Source organism: Eleutherodactylus coqui, chromosome 1 (assembly GCF_035609145.1).
Source record: "Eleutherodactylus coqui strain aEleCoq1 chromosome 1, aEleCoq1.hap1, whole genome shotgun sequence".
Taxonomy (NCBI): Eukaryota; Metazoa; Chordata; class Amphibia; order Anura; family Eleutherodactylidae; genus Eleutherodactylus; species Eleutherodactylus coqui.
Genome location: NC_089837.1, coordinates 527,458,282 through 527,479,255, shown reverse-complemented (window position 1 = coordinate 527,479,255; position 20,974 = coordinate 527,458,282).

Sequence of the window (20,974 nt, the reverse complement as noted above, 5' to 3'; positions counted from 1 at the left end):
ATGTGCAGACAAGACTCATCCATGCAAGCCAATGACAATACAAAAAGTACAGCGCTCAGATGTCGGCCGTGTGCCGCCTGTTTTGTTCATTTTCCCTGAGAGATGCAGAAAAAAAGAAAACTTTTTGATATGAGATTGTCACTTATCAATAAAATCTACCAACCAGCGATAAGAGGGGGCCATGGGCTACAGGGTGTTTGTTGGGGGTGGGGCTTAACACATGTGATTTTTACTTCTGTTATTCCAGCTGTTAATTTATGAATAAGCTGACAACAGGCTCTTGCCATTCTAATATAGTGACTGTGCTCTAAGGTCAATTGTATCAAGGTGCCCATCATCAATGCCTCCTGTATTGTGGCAGTAGTTGGCAATGACCTCATAATGAGGAAACACCCAGAGACACCTTCAATATTAGGACACCAGCTTATAACACCTTTCTAAAAATGAAAACAGTCAGCATCCCTAAACAGTGATAGTGAGTGCAGTGCATTTACCTCCAGTGATAGAATCATAGGATTGGAAGGGACCTCCAGGGTTATCTTGTCCGATGCCCATGCTCCAGTTTGTTGATATCTTTTTAAAATTGGGGTGCCCACTACTGGCACAGTATTCCAGATGAGGTCTGACTAAGAAAGGGTAGAGGGGGATAATTACCTCACATGATCTAGACTCTATGCTTCTCTTAATACATCCCAGAATTGTGTTTGCCTTTTTTGCAGTTGCATCACACTGTTGACTCATGTTCAGTATGTGATCTATTAGTATACCCAAGTCTTTTTCACATGTTCTGCTTAGCTCAATTCATCCAATTCTATATGCCGCGTCTTACCAATGCTGGATTGGAGCTGCAGGTTACATTTACTTTCTGAGAGAAAATCGATACTAAATAGGAATTTAAAAGTTCAACCTTCTTAATATCATTTTTAACCAATTTACCATTTTCTACCTAAACATCCTACAGCATCTTTAACTTTTCTTTTGCTTTTGACATACCCCCCGAAATCCTTTTTAATTGTTTTTGGCCTCTCTTGTAAGCCTCAATTCATTATTAGTTTTAGCTTCTCTGACCTGCTGCATTATATTCTTCTTTAGATAAGGCACCATCTTTGCATTTGATAAACATATTGTTCTTCATTTTTTTTAGCAAGCATTTAAGTTCTGTGTTCTTCGATCCTTAAATGCTTACAATTCTTCCATCTTTTAGGGATTATTGACGATTGTGCTTTGAGAATCTCATTTTACAATATTTCCCAACCTTCTTGGACATTTCTGACCTTAAAAAACATCCAGCCATTGGATTCTTCCTACTGTATTTCTGAATTCATTAAAATCTGCCTTTCTGAAATACAACCTTGAGGTCTGAGTCTTCTCAGTCCTCTCTCTCCTTGATAGGAGTGTCTGGGACCTTAGGATAGCATGATCACTACCTCCTAAGATCCCAGCCACCCTTACTTTCGCAACCATTTCCTCCTTGTTGGTAAGAATTAGGTCCAAGATAGCAGATCCCCTTGTTTTCTCTTTTACATTTTGGAAGATAAAGTTGTCAGCAAGAGCGGATAAGAATTTGTTGGATCCATTACTTTTGCCTGAGAGATAGTCCCAACAAATGTCTGGATAGTTAAAATCTCCCATGATCACTTTGTTGTGCTTTATTGAAAGCTTGGCCATCTGATGGAATAAGAGTTGCTCCATATCTTCTGCTTGTCCAGGTGGCCTATAGTAAATACCTACGGTACTGTTGTATCTTGTTTCCACCGGAAGCTAGTCGCTGACTGCTCTTTGCTGCAGTGTATGCCCCGTCAGGCCCCTAGCTTCCGATTTGGTGCTGGTGTTTGGTTTCCACAGCTATTTCACCCCCACACATACAGCTATTGGGCCGAAACAGGATACAACAGTACCGTGTCAAAGTTGCTAGTGGTGCTGGTATGTTTTTTTTCCCGCTGTGCTCATGTGTCTACTACTGTGATTTTGGCCATGTCAGCTCCCCCTCTCATCTACTTTGCTGGAGGCCAGTGCTTGCTAGCGGTGCTGTCAGTTTAGGTGTGCCGACCTCACTTCTTTGCTCTGCTCCTCCTGGTGGCATGGCCACTCCCATTCCTCACTGTGAGTGTTACTGCCAGACTGCCTGTAATGCCCCCCCCCCCTCCCGGTCATTGTCAGCGCCAGCCACTCAAGTCACTGCTGGGGCCATCTCCTGACCCTTCTCTGCATCAGCCAATTCATTCCTAGGGGTGTCACCTGTCACTGAGGCAGCACAACCCATGTCTCCACCCCTACTTCCAGTGGAGACAAGATACAACAGTACCAATGCCTACAATGGTGTCCTTTCTGTAGTTCTCTCCTTGTATTCTTCCCCAAACATAACTACCATGCTCTGAAGCTTGAGTCTCTGTGGAGATGAATGTTTTCCTAACATACAGCAGAAGAACAACTGCTCTTTTATTAGGTCTGTTATTTATATCCTTCAAGTCTTCCAATCTTGTGCATCATCCCATGTTTCTGTGATGCCTATGACATCATATTTCTCTTCCTGTGTTAGGAGCTCATACTGTACAGTTTATCTGAGATATAAGATATATACTGTATATGTATTTAGGATGGCTGTACAGGGGACTGTGTACTGATACAGAGGAAACAACGGACAAATCACATTACTTGTTAAGCTGCATCCCTTTAATCTGTCTCATTTCTTTTTAGAAAAAAGTTACACCCCTATTGCCGCAGGTTGAGTAGATTCAGGCAGTAAGAGACCAGACACGTTTCAGCTGTAGTAGATTGTGTAAGGGGCACCGTGTGACCCAGCATTGAGACCGGTAGGGTGGGAAGTGGCGAGGTGCCTTGTTCCTGAAGTGCTGCCGATACTGGCACAGAAACACTGATTTTATGGAAACTACTGAAAGAGAACCAGTAATTTGTCATTATCGGTTTCTGCCACTAGTTTGTGCAGCTCCCCAATCCGGCACCATAAGTTTGGTGACTCCTTTTACATGTATTGTGTGTGGTACCATTTATTATACTGTAGGGAATTGATGCCATTAATTGTACCGTATGTGGCACTATTTATTACACTGAAGGTAGGTGGTGGCATTGAATGTACTGTCAATGATACCATTTATTGTACTGCAGGTAAATGGTGACATTAATTATACCATGAGTGGCTCCATTTATTATACTTGAGGTAAGTGTTGACATTAAATATACGGTGTGTGATGCCTTTTATTGAACTGAAGGTAAGTGGTGACATTAATTGTATCATGAGTGGTGCCATTTATTATACTGTAGGGAATTGATGCCATTAATTGTACCGTATGTGGCACTATTTATTACACTGAAGGTAGGTGGTGGCATTGAATGTACTGTCAATGATACCATTTATTGTACTGCAGGTAAATGGTGACATTAATTACACCATGAGTGGCTCCATTTATTATACTTGAGTTAAGTGGTGACATTAAGTATACCGTGTGTGATGCCTTTTATTGAACTGAAGGTAAGTGGTGACATTAATTGTATCATGAGTGGTGCCATTTATTATACTGGAGGTAAGTGGCCCTCTGTGATGGCTGACAGACCCCTTGTATGCAGTGAGGTAAATAAAGGATTTAGGGCTGTATGTAACATGGTTTTTTAGGCTACCTTAGATCACCCGGCAGATGCAGACGTTCCAGGATATTTGCGCATCTATTTGAATCTTCAATTCTCTGTTTGAACAGCAAATATCTACAGTAGTAAAAATTATTGTAAAACAGTAAGGACGCCACAACCAGAATGTAACATCAAAACCAAGATCTTTTACTTTCTTCCGTAACCCTTTCATGACCAGGGGTGTTTTTTTCCCCGTTAGTCTGCACCTCGCCATTGTTCAGCCTTAAGACATGTGATTTTATTTTTCTTAGTCCGGCTGGAAATGTATGAATAAACTGACAACAGGCTCTTACCCTCCTTATTTAGTGACTCTGTGCTCTCAGGCCCCTTGTATTAAGGTGACAGCCAGTAATGCCTCCTGTATTGTCACCAGCTGGCATTGGTCTCATAGTCAGGTTTCACCCACAGATGCCCCCATATTGGGACATCAGCTGCTAACACATTCCTAGCGATGCACAGACTGTTTGGGGGCTACTCGTGACTTACTATAATCAGGGGCTTACATAGACCCCAGGGGACCCATAACCAGATTCAGAATTAGGCTCTCCAATATATATACAGTATATTCCACAGCACAACCTATTCCCTTAGAGACGGCCGATATGCCTTATTACTGACCTCACTGATGGGCTTTAACCCTGCACATACTTATATATAAGATGGTGGCTTGGCCGCCTACTGATAGCCAGGCTCCTGCTCTAACTGCCAGGAATGGAGAAACCTCAGATTTGTGCAGTTTAATCTCTTACATGCCACAATCAATAGCAACTGCAGCATGTAAGCAGATCACATGGGGAAGGGGCTCCTTTTGTTGCCCCTTGGCACTCTGCAGGGGATTGCAGGGTACCAGTAGGATACCATGGCAGCCAGAAGCCTGAAAAGGCCTCCATGTCTGCCACATAACTCCGCCTATCAGACCCCGCCTCCAGCAGAGTGATGGGCTGCTGTCATAGGTTTAGTAGAATGCACTACATAAGCAATGCAGTGTTTTATCCTAGTGATCAAACAATCACAACTTAAATTTCCCTTGAGGACCTAAAAAATAGCATCAAAGAAGTTCAATTAAATTTCATTTACAGAAAAAAACAGTTTAAAAAAATGCACCTTTTCCCCCACAAAGATACTTTTTAAATGAACAAAATGCCGTTTTCTAAAAAAAGCAACACATGATAGATATCGCATATGTAATAAGTGAGGCAATGAAAATATCTTGATATTTATCAGGCACGGTAAACACCATAAACGTGATTTTAAAGTTGATGCTAGGATTGCTATTTCTCTTTTGTTCACCTCCCAAAAAGCACAATAAAAAGCAATCCAAAAGTTGCGTGTACCTCAAAATTGTAGCAATAAAAACTACAACTCTTACCGCAAAAAACAAGCCCGCACAGAGCTCAGTTGTTAGACAATTAAAGATTCTATTGGTCTTAGGGCTTATTCATACGACCGTATATTGGCTGGGTATTCACGCCCGGCCGATATACGATGTTCCTCTCTGCAGGGGGAGGAGGCTGAAAGAGATGGGAGCATTGCACTGAACTCCCGCCCCCTCTCTGCCCCTTGGCGCTATTTGCAATGTGAGGGGACGGGGCTAGTCATGGAACTTAGCTTTGCCCCCATCCCGCCGCTCTCATTGCAAATAGTGCAGAGTGGCGGAGAGGGGGTGGAAGCTCAGTACAATGCTCCCGACTCTTCCAGCCTCCTCCCTCTGCAGAGAGAGAGGCCGTATATTGGCCGGGCGTGAATACCCGGCTAATATACGGTCGTCTGAATAAGTCCCTTAATGTGTTAATGCAGATTCAAGTGTATTTCTCTGGAAACATGTGTTTATGTAAAAGTAGTAAAAAAATAAAGGAAGCCATATAAACTTGGAATTGCAGTAATTGTGCTGATCAGATAGAAAAGTTATAATGTTATTTTTACCGAATGGTGAACGGTGTAAAAACAATGATGGAATTTCTGAGAGGCTTTTTCCATCTCCCCCCAGAAAATATGTAATAAAAGTTATACAACACTCGTCACTAATGGGTTAAATAAATAAGAGAAACAAAGTGAACTTGTAGATCTGATACCTTTTTTAATAACTAAGAAAAGAGATGATGGTGCAGCAAGCAATCGAACTTACTAGGGGTTCTTCCTCAGGCATAATAGGATAGATCTGAAGAAATACACATACATGCATATAAAAGGGCACAGACATGGTGTGATTAATATGCACTTAAAACAGTAACAGAACAGGATTAGCAGAGGAGTAAATACTTAATTAGAACAATGATTTTTACACCTGCATAAAATCAACGACAAGTGAGAAGTGAACAATTCTCATTCGTCATTCAGTCGTACGTTCGGGAATTATTGTTCACTTTCACTCATTTGCCTCTATTAATTTCGAGTTTCTGCTGGAAACCTCTACCATCTAAGACATAGTTCATTGGACCAGTTCATTACCTTCACCAAGAAATAATGCCACGGAGGCAGAGCTAGCTGATGCCTAAATGAGACGTGCACCATCCAACTCCCCCTGCACTTGCCGGTAAAACCCAGCTCACCACTCTATAATCAATACCAGGAGACCTCAGACAAGCCTATGGGGAAGAAAAGAGCTGCGGGGAGGACATAGGAAGCAGCAGAGGACGAGCCGCAGAAGATTCAGCGTTTCTTTGGAGGAAGCAAGCAATCAGCTCCTGCAGCCAAGATGGTAGTGGACCACGTGTGCCCGGCTCACCATGAGACCAGCAGAGCAGAGGACATGGGAGCCACACCAGATGGAGGTCCAGATAAGTGCCCTAAGTCTCCCAGAGTGGACACCACTATAAGTGAGGAGAGTGGATTCCTCCCCAGGCCAGGCACAGCATTTACTGAGGACCGTGACTCCGCCTGATCTGCCACTACACACAATGAGAGTGGTAGTCCTCCCAGCAGGGCTGCACACTTACAGGACATAAGGCAGCAGGCAACCCCTGCACAATGCTCAACTAGCTCTATTCCTTCCAAGGGTGTAGTACAGCCACAGGCTTATGTGAAATCCCTGGGTGGCAACTAGGTCCCCAAACTCATGAGCACTACAGGTGACATAAGCACCTTAGCAGATGGGTGTAGTAGTCTCCCACAAAGGGTCAACAGGAGACACATCATAGCAGCTAAAACTGCGCCAGCTTACTCACCTTATACCCATGGCCCCTTGTCTGATGAAGAGTGGGACTGGAAGGAACATTTAAGATCTCTCCCCAAAAAAGGGTCTTTCAGAGGCTAGAGGCTTCTCATAATGAGGCGTTATCCCTTTTACAACAGGAGCTCAAACAAATGGGAAATCGCCTAAACACAGTTGAGGAATCTCATAAGGTTCTCTCCACGCTTGATGTACATAGCCAAGTTATAAACGCTCAAGCCCTACAAATGGCGGACATGCAAACGCATCTTGATGACCTTGAGAATCGTCACAGGCTCAACAACTTGCAACTGCAGGGCTTGCCGGAGGAAGTGTTGCCATCTCAGTTAGAAGAGTGGGCTCACAATGTCTTCAGCTCACTGCTACAGCGCAGTCCCGAACAACCGGTCAAAATTGACCGCATTCACAGGACTCTAGGGCCCAAGCCAAATGACTCAAACAGGCCACACAATGTATTGTGCCACATACATTTCTTTAAGGATAAAGACGCTAACATAAAAAACACCTGAAAAAAGGAAGGACATGCTAATTCACAACGGCACCCCTATTCCAGTTTTCCCCGACCTGGCTCGGTGCACCTTGCAGCTGTGCAGAGCTGTGAGGCCAATTCTGGACGCTCTCAGGGCCAACAATATATTATACAGCTGGGGTTATCCCTTCCAGCTCACAGTTTCCAGGAATGGCAGAACAGGTTCCTTCAGATCCCCCAAAGATCTCCCTGGGTTTCTAGGTGCTCTAGATCTCCCCATGGTGGTCATACTAGACTGGCCACATATTCCAGCCATGCCTGTCTCTGGTCCCAGGGAGACCTGGCATGAAGTTGGATCCTGCAAGCCCAGAAGCAGCGGTCATTCCAATAGGCCACCACGCTGCCTATTATCTGCTTGACGAGCCTATGGTGTCCTTCAACGATGGACATGATGTTCTCGATCACGTGTGCCGATTCCAGCCAATCAGGAGGCTGGAATCGGCACACGTGACGGGGCGGAGCTACGCGATGATGCGTAGAAGGGGGCGGAGCCAGAACGCCGCTGCTGCCGAGCCGAAGGCAGAAGACCCTTCTGCGCAAGCGCGTCCAATCGGGCGATTAGACGCTGAAGTTAGACGGAGCCATGGAGACGGGGACGCCAGCGCAGGGAAGGTAAGTGAATAACTTCTGTATGGCTCATATTTAATGCACGATGTATATTACAAAGTGCATTAATATGGCCATACAGAAGTGTATAACCCCACTTGCTTTCACGAGACAACCCCTTTAAGATTTGGTTCTGTCAACAGTGCCTAGACTGTTGGATCTTCGATCATACTGTTATAGCGGTTCTAATATGCATAACAATAAGTCACACACTTTATTGTCATCAGTGTTAGTTACAGAATTGTAAATTACTTGACATACAGTTTTTCGGTGGGGGCGGTAGGTGGATTGGGCTGCCCTGGCATCCTTGACTTCCCTCCCTATTGGGTTGACACCAATTAGGTGTCATCTACAACTGACCTTAGATTGGTTTCCCACCTTATAAGATTGGGACTTTGCTTCCCAGTCTACAGAATGTGTGTTTTCTGTCACCTTACTCCCTACTTTCCCCCTTTCTGTCTGTTCCTTCAACTTTCTCTAATCTTTGCCTTACTAGGGTTCCACACACCTTACGCCATACAGATACCCCTACCCGCTGCTGAACCATTGCTATGATGAGCCTCTCATTTTGTACATATAATGCTAGGGGCCTGAATGCCCCTGCCAAGCAGGGTCAGATTTTGGCACATATGCACAAATAACGGGTCTTGATAGCCATATTTCAGGAGACACACTACAGAAAAGTTTGTTAGAGTATTTTTTAGAGGTGAACAAGGTTTTGTAAAAACTGAAATGCATTCTTCATATTTGTAAAATACACATTTTATTAATAAAGCAGGAAATCTTGCTGAGGGTGTGTGCAGAGGCTGAGGTCCTGGGGGGGGGGGGTCGGGGAGTGCAACTGTGCCAGGTTTGGCCTGTGGAACTTCTTCATAGTTCATCCAGTCTTTGGAGCGATGAAAGGAACCTTAACTGACGATACATTGGGTCAACCAGGTGGAGGCTGGGACCGAGTCTGACCCTGGGCCAGCGTGTGGCATGAGGGCAGCTAAATGTTGTGCAGGGAAAATTTTGTGTGCGCTGTGGGCGCAGGCTTGTGCTGGGGGTTGGACAGCAATGCCAACATGTAACACAGGAGAAGAGGCAGTGGTGTCACCCGCAGGCGGTGATTGGCCTTGGTTACAGCTAATGTGCTGCTTAGCTAGGATGTGCCAGTGCATGTGCCTTGCTGCTTATGGTCTGTCCCAAGTAAATTGTTAGGGGGGTGACCGCCAGGTTCTGGCCCCCAATTTTGCTTAATAGTGTGACCTGGGAACCTGAAACATTTCTGTAGCAAGAGTATAGGCGGATCCCTGAAACATTTCTGTAGCAAGATTAAAGGCGAACCCCTCAAACCTTTCTGTAGCAAGTGTATAGGCGGACCTCTGAAACTTTTCTGTAGCAAGAGTATAGGCAGACCCCTGAAACCTTTCTGTAGCAAGAGTATAGGCGGACCCCTGAAACTTTTCTGTAGCAAGAGTATAGGCGGACCCCTGAAACTTTTCTGTAGCAAGAGTATAGGCAGACCCCTGAAACTTTTCTGTAGCAAGAGTTATAGGCGGACCCCTGAAACATTTCTGTAGCAAGAGTATAGGCGGACCCCTGAAACATTTCTGTAGCAAGAGTGTAGGTGGACCCCGAAACATTTCTGTAGCTAGATTATAGGCGAACCCCTCAAACCTTTCTGTAGCAAGAGTGTAGGTGGACCCCTGAAACCTTTCTGCAGCAGGAGTGTAGGCGAACCTCAGAAACATTTCTGTAGCAAGATTATAGGCAAACCCCTCAAACCTTTCTATAGCAAGTGTATAGGCGGACCCAGAAACTTTTCTGTAGCAAGAGTATAGGTGAACCCCTCAAACCTTTCAGTAGCAAGTGTATAGGCAGACCCCTGAAACATTTCTGTAGCAATAGTATAGGTGAACCCCTCAAACCTTTCTGCAGCAAGAGTGTAGGTGGACCCCTGAAACCTTTCTGTTGCAAGAGTGTAGGCGAACTCCTGAAACCTTTCAGTAGCAAGTGTATAGGCGGACCCCTGAAATATTTCTGTAGCAAGAGTATAGGCGGATCCCGAAACATTTTTGTAGCAAGATTATATTCGAACCTCTCAAACCTTTCTGTAGCAAGTGTATAGGCGGACCTCTGAAACTTTTCTGTAGCAAGAGTATAGGCAGACCCCTGAAACATTTCTGTAGCAAGAGTATAGGCGGACCCTGAAACTTTTCTGTAGCAAGAGTATAGGCGGACCCCTGAAACTTTTCTGTAGCAAGTGTATAGGTGGACCCCTGAAACCTTTCTGTAGCAAGAGTGTAGGAGAACCCCTGAAACATTTCTGTAGCAAGAGTATAGGTGGACCCCTGAAACATTTCTGTAGCAAGAGTATAGGTGGACCCCTGAAACATTTCTGTAGTAAGAGTATAGGCGGACCCCTGAAACATTTCTGTAGCAAGAGTATAGGTGGACCCCTGAAACATTTCTGTAGCAAGAGTGTAGGCAGACCCCTGAAACTTTCCTGTAGCAAGAGCATAGGCAGACCCCTGAAACATTTCTGTAGCAAGAGTATAGGCGGACCCCTGAAACTTTTCTGTAGCAAGAGTATAGGCGGACCCCTGAAATGTTTCTGTAGCAAGAGTATAGGTGGACCCCTGAAACATTTCTGTAGCAAGAGTATAGGTGGACCCCTGAAACATTTCTGTAGTAAGAGTATAGGCGGACCCCTGAAACATTTCTGTAGCAAGAGTATAGGTGGACCCCTGAAACATTTCTGTAGCAAGAGTATAGGTGGACCCCTGAAACATTTCTGTAGCAAGAGTATAGGTGGACCCCTGAAACATTTCTGTAGCAAGATTATAGGCAAACCCCTCAAACCTTTCTGTAGCAAGTGTATAGGCAGACCCCTGAAACTTTTCTGTAGCAGGAGTATAGGCGGACCTCTGAAACCTTTCGGTAGCAAGAGTGTAGGCAAACCCCTGAAACATTTCTGTAGCAAGTGCATAGGCAGACCCCTGAAACACTTCTGTAGCAATTGTATAGGTGAAGCCCTCAAACCTTTGAGTAGCATGTGTATAGGCGGACCCCTGAAACATTTCTGTTGCAAGAGTGTAGGTGGACCCCTGAAACCTTTCTGCAGCAGGAGTGTAGGCGAACCCCTGAAACATTTCTGTAGCAAGTGTATTGGTGGAGCCCTGAAACCTTTCTGTAGCAAGAGTGTAGGCGGACCCCTGAAACCTTTCTGTAGCAAGAGTGTAGGTGGACCCCTGAAACATTTCTGTAGCAAGAGTGTAGGCGAACCCCTGAAAAAATTTGTTTACAAAGAGTATAGGCGAAGCCCGGAAAAATTAGTTGGCTAAGGCCTGAAATATTGGTGTATCAAGAGTATAGGCGAACACCTGAAAAAAAATTGTTTAACAACAGTATAGGCGAAACCCAGAAAAATTAGTTTGCTAACAGTATAGGCGAGGGCCTAAAAATTTGGTGTACCAAGAGTACAAGTCTAGCCCTGAAAAATTGCTTTACCTTGAGGGTAGTTGAAACCCATAAACATTTTTTAAAGATACAGCTCATTGTTGCTTGATTTGTAACAGAGCCTGGAGACAGCCCTCCGAAAAATATGGTTTTAACAGAGCCTTTTGGCCTGCAGAAAAATTGGCAGTTCAGTGTGATGACTTGCTGTTTTAGGAGGAGGAGGAGTAAGATCCGAGAGGGATCGACCAAGCTACTTCTCCCCTTTTTTGGGGGTGAGAGACGATGCAGATTTCTCCTGTTGCAACTAACAGAATCTTTATGATCCGCTGTTTTCCACCGGTGGAGAAGAGAAGTCTGGGGAAATCCAGCCTTTGTTCATCTTTATGAGTGTAAGCCTGTCGGCGCTGTCAGTTGACAGGCGGGAATGCTTATCCCTGATGATCCCCCCAGCTGCACTAAACACCCTCTCTGACAAGACGCTAGTGGCAGGGCTGGCCAGCACCTCCAGGGCGTGCAGCGCAAGTTCGTGCCACGTGTCCAGCTTTGACACCCAATAGTTGTATGGAGCAGAGGGATCACAAAGGATGGTGGTACGATCGACTATGTACTCACCATCTTTTTACAGTGCTCCCTCTGACTCAGCCTTGACTGGTGAGTGGTGACAGAGTCTTGCTGGGGAGCCATAAAACTGGCAAATGCCTTGGAGAGTTCCCCTGCCTGCACTGGACATGCTGCCTAATCCCTGCGCCTCCCATGCTAGTTGGCCCTCTGAACTGCGTCTTCTACCACTAGTGTTGTCAGATGGGAACTTTAGCATCACTTTTTCCACCAGGGCCCTGTGGTATTGCATCACTCTTGTACCCCTTTCCTCTTCGGGAATGAGAGTGGAAAGTTTCTCCTTATACCATGGGTCGAGAAGGGTGTACACCCAGTAATCCGTGTTGGCCAGAATGCGTCTAACGTAAGGGTCATGGGAAAGGCGGCCTAACATGAAGTCAGGCATGTGTCCCAGGGTCCCAGTACGCTACACATCACTGTCCTCACTAGGAGGATGCTCCTCCTCCTGAACAGATGAGAAGGAAGCAGCATGGGTACCCTCTGCAGTGTGGGCAGCTGTTTCTTTCCCCTCCTCCTCCAAAACGCGCTGAGATACAGACATGAGGGTGGTCTAGCTATCAAGCGACATACTGTCATGCCCCATCTCCTGTTCTAACTGCAAAGTGTTGGTCTTTATGCTTAGCAGCGAACTTCTCAGCAGGCAAAGCAGCGGGATGGTAACGCTAATTATGGCCGAATCGCCGCTCACCATTTGGGTAGACTCCTCAAAGTTTCTGAGGACCTGACAGATGTCTGCCATCCATGCCCACTTCTCTGTGAAGAACTGCGGAGACTGACTACCACTCTGATGGCCATGTTGCAGCTGGTATTCCACAATTGCTCTACGCTACTCGTAAAGCCTGACCAACATGTACAGCGTAGAATTCCACCACGTGGGCGCGTCGCATGGCAGCATCTGTGGTGGACCTGCCGAGCAGGTCAGACAAGTGGGGGTAGTTTTTCAGAAACCGCTGAACCACCAGATTGAACACGTGGGGCAGGGATGGCACTTGTGTGAGGCTGCCAAGCTGCAGAGCCGCCACCAGGTTACGGCCGTTGTTGCGCATGACCATGCCCAGTTGGCGGCTCAGCGGTGAAAGCCAGAGATTAGTCTGCTCTGTGCCTCTTGTTACCTAAGCTGATTAGTTTCAGCACAGCTTGCTGATGCTGACTCCACCGCTGTGCAGCCGTGCCGCGCGCTACCGACTGTTGGCGACGTGCTCACACTTCTTAATTGAGAGGTGGAGGTGGCGGAGGAGGACGGGTTTTGGAGGAGGTGGCATAATGCGCCGCAGAAACCATCACCGAGGTAGGACCCACTATCCTTGGTATGGCTAACACGTGAGCAGTTCCAGACTCTGACTCGGTGCTAGCCTCCACCAAGTTCACCCAATGTGCCGTCAGGGAGATATAGTGTCCCTGCCCACCAGTACTTGTCCACATGTCTGTGGTTAAGTGGACCTTCCCAGTAACTGCATTGGTGAAGGCACAGTTTATGTTGCGGGAGACGTGCTGGTGTAGGGGGGGGCGGTGCATTGGGAAAAATATTGGTTACTGGGGACCGAGTAGCGCGGGACCGCCACCACCATCATGTTTTTGAAAGCCTCCATTTCCATAAGCCTGTATGGCAGCATCCCTAGGCTGCTTAATTTGGCAATGTGCTCGTTTAAAGCTTGCCTCCCCCTTTGAAGCCCTGTCTTCAGTAGGCTTAGCAAGCCAGGTGGGGTCAGTCACCTCATCGTCCAGCAGGTCTTCCTCTGAATCCTCTGTGCGCTCCTCCCTCAGACTTACTGCCCTTACTACTACTTCACTGACAGACAACTGTGTCTCATCATCCTCATCCACAAAAAGCTCTTGATACAGTTGCCGGAAGTCCCCAGCCTCATCACCCACTCTCTCGGAAATTTCCAAATGTTGGGCATCGGTCACAACAAACTCCTCAGGTGAGAGAGGAACCGTATTTTCCCACTCAGGGCAGGGACCCGAGAACAGTTCCTTGAAGTCTGTCTGCTCAGAATCTGTCATTTTCATGGAGTGATGAGGCTGGAAGGAAGGAGGAGCAGCCAGAGGATTCAGAGGCGCAGTCCCTAGCCCGGTAGTAGTAGACTGCTTAGAAGACTGGGGGTTCGATACATTGCTTGACGCATTATCTGCGATCCACGACAGGACCTGCTCGTACTGCTGTGCTTGTAATAAAGGTCTGCCACGCGGCCCGGAAATTGTGATATGAAGCTGGAGAGCGGAGAGACACGGTGCTCTTCTAATCTCTCAGCAGCTGCCTGGGCACACACCCTCACTTCGACGCCCGCATCCGCGTCCAGGTCCTCGACCCTCACTCCTACTCCTCATCATGTTGGATAAAGGATAGAGTTGGGCCCAAATAAATTAACCCACTGTATAGCGCTGAGAACTGGGGCTACTTCACCACACACAGAGACTTGTAGATACCGGGATCTCTATCTCTATATGCTGTGACACAAAAAATTAAACTGCTGTCTTGTGCTGATACCTAGGGGTAATTTACCACTCACAAAGACTTGTAGATAAGAGAGGCTGTATGGAGTGGCAGAAAAAAGTAACCACTATTAACCCAGTAGATAGTGCTGATAACTGTGGCTAACTCACCGCACACAAGGAAAGGGTATTGTGAGATGCTCTGCACAGGGGCAGAAAACTATTAACCCAGTGGATAGTGCTGATAACTGCGACTACTTCACCCAACACAGTGAATGGTAGATGTTAGATATTCTGCCCTGCCCCAGAAAAAAATTACCGGACTGTTTAGCGATGAGAACTCCAGCTAGTTCACCGCACACAGTGAATGGGATATGTGAGATGCTCTGCACAGCCCCAGAAAAACTTAACGGACTGTTTAGCGATGAGAACTCTGGCTAATTGACCGCACACAGCATGTGGGAGACGTGAGAAGCTTTGCACAGCCCCATAAAAAATTAACGGAACGTTTAGCAATGAGAACTCTGGCTAATTGACCGCACACAGCAAATGGGAGATCTGAGATGCTCTGCACAGCCCCAGAAAAAATTAACAGACTGTTTAGCGATGAGAACTCCAGCTACTTCACCGCACATAGCAAATGGGCTATGTGAGATGCTCTGCACAGCCCCAGAAAAAATTAACGGACTGTTTAGCGATAAGAACTCTGGCTAATTGACCGCACACCGCAAATGGGAGATCTGAGATGCTCTGCACAGCCCCAGAAAAAAATTAACAGACTGTTTAGCGATGAGAACTCCAGCTACTTCACCGCACATAGCAAATGGGCTATGTGAGATGCTCTGCACAGCCCCAGAAAAAATTAACGGACTGTTTAGCGATAAGAACTCTGGCTAATTGACCGCACACCGCAAATGGGAGATCTGAGATGCTCTGCACAGCCCCAGAAAAAATTAACAGACTGTTTAGCGATGAGAACTCCAGCTACTTCACCGCACATAGCAAATGGGCTATGTGAGATGCTCTGCACAGCCCCAGAAAAAATTAACGGACTGTTTAGCGATAAGAACTCTGGCTAATTGACCGCACACCGCAAATGGGAGATGTGAGATGCTCTGCACAGCCCCAGAAAAAATTAACAGACTGTTTAGCGATTAGGACTCTTGCTAATTGACCGCACACAGCAAATGGGAGATGTGAGATGCTCTGCACAGGGGCAGAAAAATTAACTCAGTGAATAGTGCTGATAACTGCAGCTAATTCACCCCACACAGAGAATTGTGGATGTGAGATACTCTGCACAGGCCTAGATGCTTGAAAAAAAAAATTGGTGCACTACTGCTTCCAGCCAGCCAAAAAATTAATGCAGACAATGAGGAGTAGCCTTAAAGGGGTTGTCCCGTGAAAGCAAGTGGGGTATACACTTCTGTATGGCCATATTAATGCACTTTGTAATGTACATTGTGCATTAATTATGAGCCATACAGAAGTTATTCACTTACCTGCTCCGTTGCTGGCGTCCCCGTCTCCATGGTGCCGTCTAATTTTCAGCGTCTAATCGCCGGATTAGACGCGCTTGCGCAGTCCTGTCTTCTTCTTTTCTGAATGGGGCCGCTCGTGCCGGAGAGCGGCTCCTTGTAGCTCCGCCCCGTCACGTGCCGATTCCAGCCAATCAGGAGGCTGGAATCGGCAATGGACCGCACAAAAGACCTGCGGTCCACCAAGGGAGAAGATCCCGGCGTCCATCTTCACCAGGTAAGTAAGAAGTCACCGGAGCGCGGGGATTCAGGTAAGCACTATCCCGTTTTCTTTTTTAACCCCTGCATCGGGTTTGTCTCGCGCCGAACGGGGGGGGGGGGGGGGGGGCTATTGAAAAAAAAAAAACCTGTTTCGGCGCGGGACAACCCCTTTAAGAAGGACTGTTGGGTTCTTGAACACAGGATCCTCCCTACTCTAACACTTTCCCTATCTCAGCATCAGCAGCTCTTTCCCTCACCTCTGCCAGCATGCGTCTGAGGTGAACTGCGGGTGGCACCAGTTTAAATACTCCACGGTCACCTTATCCCCTCAGCCACTCACTGCTGTAGACGGGCAGAGGGTTGGCACGTCTCTGCAGGAAGTGGTAATGCCTTCCCCACATGTTTATTGGCTTAAAAATGGCGCTAAACATGCGGGGAAGGGAAATTGACTCGAGTACCGCGTTTTGCTCAACTCGAATACCGAGCATCTCGAGTAGCCTAATACTCGAATGAGCATCAAGCTTGGACAGGTGTGCTCGCTCATCTCTAATCTCTAAAACTCATGATTAGAGATGAGCGAGCACGCTCGGATAAGGCAGTTACTCGAGCGAGCATCGCTCTTCTCGACTGACTGGTTACGGGTCATGGCAGAGCAGTGGGTAGCGGGGGAGAGAGTGAGAGAGATCTCTCACTCTACCCCCCGCCACCCCCCATATTTGCTCAGACCAGTAAGCAGTTACTGCCTTAACCGAGCATGCTCGCTCATCTCTACTCATGATGTCTCATCTATGTTGCATCAACTAAATGCAGTTTGCGTTGTCCCACAGCATATTTTTTTACTTTATTAGATTTACTAAAAAAAGTTTAATGTACAGGATACCATCATGTTTCTTATGTGTATTAACTAACAGTAATGAATTAGCTGATCTATACAGCTATACATATACACTGGTCAGTGCCTGTTTATGGGAGCAGAGCACATTCCCTTTCAATGTTCTATTCAACGCTCCAAGGGTTAACAGCACACAGGTTGTTTTTTATTTGGTGATGGTGGATATCTATTTAAGCAGGTTGCACATGATTTTAACACTGAGGTGAAGAAGGGTTCGCTTGTAAACCCAAAACGCATTCTCTGTAAACCTGCTTGTTTTGTGGCATATTAGATCTGATAAAGATAGAAGCATTCTTCTTACTGCTTGTCAAGTTCCCATTATCTGGATTGTGGGTTCATGATCAGAGCTGCTGTCAGCGCCAGGTTTTTATTGCAACAATTGAACGATGATTACACAGGATGTATCAATCTGCTTTCTATGGAGGCCATTGGGAGATGTCCACGTGTACATTCTGCCTTTGGGTTGCATAAACTATGTGTTTGCTACCCTGAGCCGGTTTTCTTTGCAGAACTGTACCAAGCGATCCCCAGCTTCATTTTTTTCTCCAAGCCCAAATCTTCATGTCGGTTGTTTCTGGCTGGCTGCCGACTTTGGAATTGAAGTCGCCCATAATGTAAATGATGTCCTTCTTTGGCACTTCGTTTAGCGTTTTCTGGATGTTGGCATGAAAATCTTCAGTGGTTTCCTCATCAGCATTTGTCGTTGGGGCATAGACCTGTAAGACTGAGATGTTCACTGGCTTACCACATATCTGGATAGCAGTGATACGGTTGCTGATTGTTCTAAAATTTTCTACTGCTTTTGAGTTCTGCTTGTTTGTAATAAAGGCTACTGAGGGAACCTCGACTACTTGTACTCACACCTTGCTCTTCCCCAGTAGCATTTAGAGAATCCTTTAGCCTGGGGCGCCTGCCATTGGATACCATATTTGAATCATTGGAGAGCTCTTACATAGGGTTTCCAAGGCAAAGTTTTTACAGGATAGGTCGTCAGGTCTTTCCCTAATCCTCCCCATTTATCTGGGCTTGCAATCTGCGTATATAGGATACACGGCTGGGTTCTGAGCAAACCCTCAGAATAGCTGATAAAAGAAGAGCAGCAAAGGCAGCCAGCAGCAAAGACGACGTTCGGCAACTAAATGATGATTTTCAGCGAGCGGAAAAGAAAAACAAGAAAATGGGCTGGAATGAGCATTGCAAACAACTCAAAGCAGAAGCCATGAAAGGCCATATGCAAGGCCTATTCTCACAGGTCAAGCTGGCCCCAAAACCTTTCATGGCACGCAACAACACAATCAAAGGCAAACATGGGAAGGAACAGCATGATCAACAGAGTATCAAGCATAGGCGGAGGAAATACTCAGAGGAACTATATGCCTGCAACCACATGCCTAGACCATTGCATGATGTGGAGCCTGTGAACTTGGAGCCCTCTATTATGGAGCCAGAAGTGGTTATGGCAATGGAATAACTAGTAAAAAATAAAGCATCAGGCATAGATAACATATTGGGAGAGCTAGTGCTGCCAGTACCAGTGAAAACGATCACTGCGCTATGCGAGGCAATATGGGCACACCCCCCTCTATATTAGGAGGCTGTGTGAGTGGCTGTTTCATCGGTATCCCTCACAGGTGTAATTAGCTCCCTCATTTGGTAGTCTGATACCTGCATGATGAGAGGATGCAGCTATCTGCCCTCCTTAGTCAGTAAGTATATGGTCATTTTCAGTGAGTATTTTATAATAAATGATCTAGAGAACCGTCATCGCAGAAACAATCTGAGGATGAGGGGTCTCACTGAGGACATTAGCCCCTCCCAGCTTGAGACTTGGGCCCACGTGTTCTTCAACAATCTGCTCCAGAAATCACTTGATTCGGCTATTAGGATTGATCAAATCCACCGTTCCCTGGGCCCGAAATCCTATAGATCCCAACAGACATATAGACGTGGTATGCAATGTCCATTTTTACTCGATTAAGGAACAGATCCTTCAGTGTGCTAGAGGGGCAGGAGAATTGTCCTTCCATGGCACTCCGTTGCTGATCCTGTCAGTTCTCTCCCGCCGCACTCTTCACCTACGCAAGGCCCTGAAAACCGTTGCTGGCACTTCTTTGGGAGATGGGAATTAATTACTTCTGGGGATTTCCGTTTCAGCTTCATGCCATTAAAGAGGGCAAGTTGGCCACATTTAGAGGCTTTGGATACCTACCTAACTTTCTGACCACATTCAAGCTACCTTCTGTGTCCCTCCCTGAGTGGCTGAGCTTACGTTCCCTGACTATTCCTCCACCCAGAAACGAGTGGCAAAGGGCAGGTCAGGGGCTACAGCGCCGAGCACCATGCCAGAAGACACTGGGGACACACACATCTCCAACCAGTGACCTCACATGAAGGGAATATCATGGCTCGCACTCTTTTACCTTGTCAAAATGACCTGAGCTTGTCCGAGAGGGGTCCCGAACCTGTTTGGGGTAGATAGTGTTTATTCAAGAAGTTTAATCTATAGCGCGGGTGGTAGTGGCGGCGGCTGGTTGGAAAGTTTGTTGCCCTCCACAGTTCCACCAGGAAGTGAGGGCACCGTTGGCTGTTGCTGTCTCTTGTACAATGATAGCAACCTTTTGTCTTATTTGCTCAATGTCTGTGTCTTGCCTTCTTACTGTTTTTCTCCCTCCCCTGTTCCTCTCCCCCAACCTCCTCCTGGGGGGCCATCTGGACATATGTTTAAAAGTTCTTTTCTCCCTCAGACATTATGGGTGACCTAACATGTAGTACTTTCAACACGAAAAGCCTAAATGTTCCACAGAAAAGGAACCAGATACTCTACCACTTCCACAAAAAGCGAGTGATGGTGGCCATGTTCCAGGAAACACACACTTTCCAGCTGACAGTGTCCCCTCCTGTTGTTCCAGATAATATCCCACCTGGTTACATGGCCCCCACCCCTCTAAAAAAGTGGGAGGTGTGTCGATAGCTCTACACAAAGAGTTTAAACAACAGATTCTGGATTCTAAAACGGATCCAGATGGGCGTTTTGTCTTCCTGAAAATCGATGCAGCTGGGTCTATTGTAACTTTAGCTAATGTCTATCTCCCTAACCAGGATCAGGTCACGTGCGCATCAAGTATTCTGCAAACGCTGGCGGAATTCCCGGGCAGCGCTTCGCACATTCAAACTTACGCTGGATGCAATGCATCTGGTTGACCTGTGGAGGATCCTTCACCCGGGGGTCAGGGATAACACATTCCACTCCTTGGCCTACAACTCATACAGTAAGATGGATTTACTTTTAGTCTCACAGAGTTTTTTGGACTGCTCCCCGAGATGCTACCAGGGCAATTTTATCTGGTCCGACCATTCGCCGATCTATGGTGAATTTTTGAACTGGGGCAGTTGCCCAGGGGGCTTTTCCTGGAGGCTCAACGACAATCTGCTTAAGGATGCCCTATGCGTACTAGACATTGAAAAAACAATAGCAGAGTTCATAGAAACTCACCAGAGCAACAGCACAGGAGCTCCCATACAGTGGGAAGCACTGAAATGAGTCCTTATGGGATTTCTGATTACACATGGATCGAGACTTGAAAAAGATAACTCCGCAAAACTGGGCAAGCTAATACAAAGTTTACAGTCCAAAGAGGCAGCTAATAAATGGTCCCTATAGGAAGTTCTGAAGGTAGAAATTTCCACACTAAGACAACAAATTGTGAGAATTCTTGACCAATGGCCCTGGCTTCGAGGGACAGGCTACGCTGTAGTTCCTTTGAGTACGAGGGACAAGTGCGAAAGATCTCGCTTAACACCCATTCCCAAAATCTAGTCAGGTGGGGGAGGCCTTGTCCATGCTACTTCAGACATCTTAGAGGAATTTAAGAGCTACTACACTAAGCTATATAACATCAAGG